The 4,263-nt window shown below is 30.8% G+C and overlaps 1 long non-coding RNA gene across 2 annotated transcripts; it reads left to right on the top strand.

The window, feature by feature from the left end:
• The first annotated feature begins 278 nt into the window (after nt 1-278).
• Nucleotides 279-2,160, top strand: LOC128040591 (uncharacterized). 2 transcript variants are annotated; one of them, XR_008195362.1, is made up of 2 exons: nt 279-374; nt 976-2,160. It is a non-coding gene; the product is annotated as an uncharacterized LOC128040591 (long non-coding RNA). The 2 variants fall into 2 exon arrangements; XR_008195363.1 differs by having other exon boundaries at nt 336-384.
• Nucleotides 2,161-4,263: the final 2,103 nt, after the last annotated feature.

The raw sequence follows: 4,263 nt of genomic DNA, 5'->3' as shown, positions 1-4,263 counted from the left end.
ATTGAAAGTCCTGTTCAAGACTTTTTAAGCTCGAATGTTTATTTGTTTTTGAGGCCCGTTGGAAGCCCTTATTTACTTAAAAGTCCAAATCAATTATAAAATTAAATTCAACATGAAGTCCCAAGAGTGTTTTCAAGCCCAATTTTAAATATTCAACCCAATCTGGTGTCAGGCCAATTGGAAGATCGTTTGCTAAATCAAAAGATTAACCCCGGTCGATCTGGTTAGCACCCGTGTATATAAACCTGCAGATTAACAAGAATAAACCAAAAGATTAGCAATAATCAGGATTAACGAACTCCCTATATAAACCTGCATAGAATAATTAATAATGTAAAGAATTCAAAAAAAAGGGAGAAAACTGGGCAGAAAAGGTAAGAAGAGGTAGATTCTTCCCTTCTCTTCTTGGCTCGGCCATTGGCCATTCTTTTTTTTTTTCATGCAAGCGTTTAGAACAAAACCAGGGGGAGCCCGACGCCGTTCTGCAGTCGTGAACGGTGGCGATGAACCCCGGCCTCCGCTTTCCCGAACTCTGTTTTTCCTCATTTCCCCGATCCCTTCTTTCTCCCCCTCTCGTTTCTTTTCTTTCTTTTAGATTACAGATCTTCAAAAACAGATCTGAGTTTTCTAAGATCTAAGAAATTTTTAAATAAAGTGTTTATACAATATATTTTTTCAAAATCAATTTTCAGAAGAGTTTTAGAAAGAAAACCAAAAGAATTTTTTTAAAAAACAGAGAAGAAACGAAATGTTTTTATCGGAAAGGGTGGCCCGCAGCCGGGAACCGGATAACTCTTGTGTTCTCCGACGGTGGAGCCTCATCGGAGAAGAAAGTGAAGCAAAGAAAAAAAAAAGAAAAGCCGGTTTAAAAACTTAGAAAGAAAGGAATGATTTTTTTGGTGTTTTAGGGTTATTTATAGGGTTATGTAAAGGGATATTTTCTACATAATTCCTTCTACGTCCCGCTTTTTGCAGAAAAGGATCGCCGTATGGACTAATTGCAGTTCTCGTTTCTCTGCTTTTGATTTCTCCCCGATTTTGAAATTTCAGGGAAATTAATTGCCAAATAGGTCCTCTGCTTCTTACATTTTTTTATCCTATTGATTTAGATTTCTTATAGGGTTATGTAAAGGGATATTTTCTACATAATTCTTTCTACGTCCCGCCTTTTGCAGAAAAGGATCGCCGCATGGACTAATTGCAGTTCTCGTCTCTCTGCTTTTTAATTCTCCCCGATTTTGAAATTTCAGGCAAATTAATTGCCAAATAGGTACTCTGTTTCTTACATTTTTTCTTAACTGCTATTATAAAAATCCATTGTTGCTACCATCCCACTATCAATTATTGAAGATAAAAATCCTCAACTTAACCCAAGCTGAGATGAACCAAATTTAGGCTCAATTCCACTTCCAAAACAATCAACCAAGCTACCTTTACCAAAATCCTCAACTTAATGCCAACCCCAACACCAGCGCCAACACCAACCATATGCTCAGCTTTCTTAGTCCCAAGTCAGTCCAGATGAAAGAGATGGGTTCACCACCAAGCTCTATAGGGGAGTTAGGCAACATCACTGTGGAAAATGGGTTGTTGAGGTCCGACTACCTAAGAACCGGACACGTCTTTGGTTAGGCACTTTCGATATAGCCGAGGAAGCCTTATGATAAAGCGGTCTATAAACTTATGGGTGATTTTGCGAGACTCAACATCCCTAACCTTTGTCACCAAGGTTCCCATATCGGTGGCGACTTCGGTGAATACAAGCCTTTGCATTCCTCTTTTAATGCTAAGCTTCAAGCTATTTGTGAAAGCTTGGAACTCAACCAAAAGCAAGGGAACAAGAAGATTAATGGCTTCACTTTGTTAGATCTTACCTTCTCGAACTTTAATGAGCAGCCATGGTCTAATTGTTACTTCACCTTACAATCATTTGTTGAAGTGTCATGTAAACAAAATAGTGCTACTTGGACTGGTGCCATGTTAGTGTTAGTGGTTAATGTTGACCGTTAGCCAATTAATGACTTCATTAGCATGTCCGTTTAAGTATTAGGATTATTTTAGGTTTCCTCTTTAGGATTGTATATTTTATAGTAGGTTAGCTTATTTTTGAATTGCATACTTTAAATTTTTTATATTAAGTTTTAAATTAGTTCATTTTAAGATTTTGGATCTAAATATTAGGCTTCTTTTGGTTAAATTTTTAGAAATTAGATTTTAGGACTTTTAGATTGTAGGTTTTAAAATGTTTATGTTAAGTTACCTTTTATGTTTAGGTTTTAAAAAAATTAAATTAAGTCTTTTGAACTAGGATTTAAGATTTCATTTTAATTAGATTTTAGAATTTTACATCCAATTAAATTTTTAATTAAGATGTTTAAGTTAGGTATTAAAATTATTTTTAGGATTAAAATTTAGGCATTGAACTAAATTTAGATTTTAAAATTATTTATCCATTTGATTTTAGAGTTTAGATTTTAGATATTGTTGTCTTTTGGATGGTTTTGGAGTTGTGGTTAGATTCTTTAGTTTATTTTGAGATTGGAAACCTTGATTATCGAACCATGAATGGTTGTTTTTGAACAGATACTGTACAGGTGCTATAACTTTTCTTGTGTGTAAGTCTTAGTTTTTAGGATTTTTCTTAGGTGGCTAATCGATTTAACTCCAATTGGTTAGCTTATTTTGAAGTATTAGGATTATTTAAAGTTTTCTCTTTAGCATTGTGTATTTTATCATAGGTTAGCTTCTTTTGAATTTCACACTTTAATTTTTTTATATTAGGTTTTAAATTAGTTCATTTTAGGATCTTGGATCTAAATATTAGGTTTATTTTGGTTAAATTTCTAGAAATTAGATTTTAACACTTTTAGATTGTAGGTTTTAAAATTTTTATGTTAAGTTACATATAAGATTCTATTTTTAAAAATTAAATTAAGTATTGGGATTATTTGAGGTTTTCTCTTTAGAATTGTGTACTTTTTTATGGTTGGTTAGCTTATTTTTGAATTTCATCTTAATTTTTTTATTAGGTTCTAAATTTGTTCATTTTAGGATTTTAGATTTGAATATTAGGCTTTTTTTCGGTTAAATTTCTAGAAATTAGATTTTAGGACTTTTAGATTGTAGGTTTTAAAATTTTATGTTAAGTTACATTTAATGTTTTATTTAAAAAATTAAATTAAGTCTTTTAAACTAGGATTTAAGATTTCATTTTTAATTATATTTTAGAGTTTTCACATCCAATTATATTTTTATTAAGATCATTAAATTAGGTATTAAAATTATATTTTAGGATTTTTGATTTTTTTTTAGTTTTTAAACTTTGAATTTAAATTTAGGCATTGAACTAAATTTAGATTTTAGGTGTTAAGTTTTTTTGTCTCATTTAATTTTTTTAGATAGTTTTCTTAGATTTTAGATGTTGTCTTTTGGATGGTTTTGGAGTCATCGTTAGATTCTTTAGTTTATTTTGAGATTGGAAACCCTAATTATTGAACCATGTAGGGTTGTTTTCGGACAGACATTGTAAGGGTGTTATAACTTTTCTTGTTTGTAATTGTAACCTTGGATTTAGAATTCGGCGACAAGACTAAGTCTTGGTTTTTAGGATTTTTCTTAGGTTTAGTTTTAAAAATTTATTAGTCACCTATCATCCAAGTATTAGGATTATTTGAGGTTTTCTATTTAGGATTGTGTATTTTATAGTAGGTTAGCTTATTTCTTAATTTCTTACTTTAATTTTTTATATTAGTGTTTAAATTAGTTCATTTTAGGATCTTGGATTTAAATATTAGGTTTCTTTTGGATAAATTTTTAGAAATTAGATTTTAAGACTTTTAGATTGTAGGTTTTAAAATTTGGCATAATGCTACAAATGGCCCTTAACCTTTTGACTGTTTGGTCATTTTGGTCCTCTATCCTTTTTTGAAGCACTTTAACCTTGAAGTTTTTTTTTTGTCAAATTGGTCTATTTTTAAGGTATATGTTGTTATGGCCATTAGTTGATTAATGGTCAACATTTACCGTTGATGTGGTGGTCCAAATGTTATTAAATATTGGCATGGTATTATTGTCAATTATATGCCATTTAGAAATGATTTTAAAATTATTAAAAAAATTAAAAACCCTAACACACAAACATAAATAAAACAATCTAAGAGCCAGAGTGAAGGAAGTTGGTGAACAAAAGCTAAAGTGAGGCTTAGGGAGTTATTCACATAAAAAACTTGATAGAAAAAAAGAGAGTAATTGATTTGTGGTTTT

This window comes from Gossypium raimondii, chromosome 4 (genome assembly GCF_025698545.1).
Source record: "Gossypium raimondii isolate GPD5lz chromosome 4, ASM2569854v1, whole genome shotgun sequence".
Classification (NCBI taxonomy): Eukaryota; Viridiplantae; Streptophyta; class Magnoliopsida; order Malvales; family Malvaceae; genus Gossypium; species Gossypium raimondii.
Note: the sequence above shows the minus strand (reverse complement) of the source record. Positions and strands in the feature narration are given on the sequence as shown.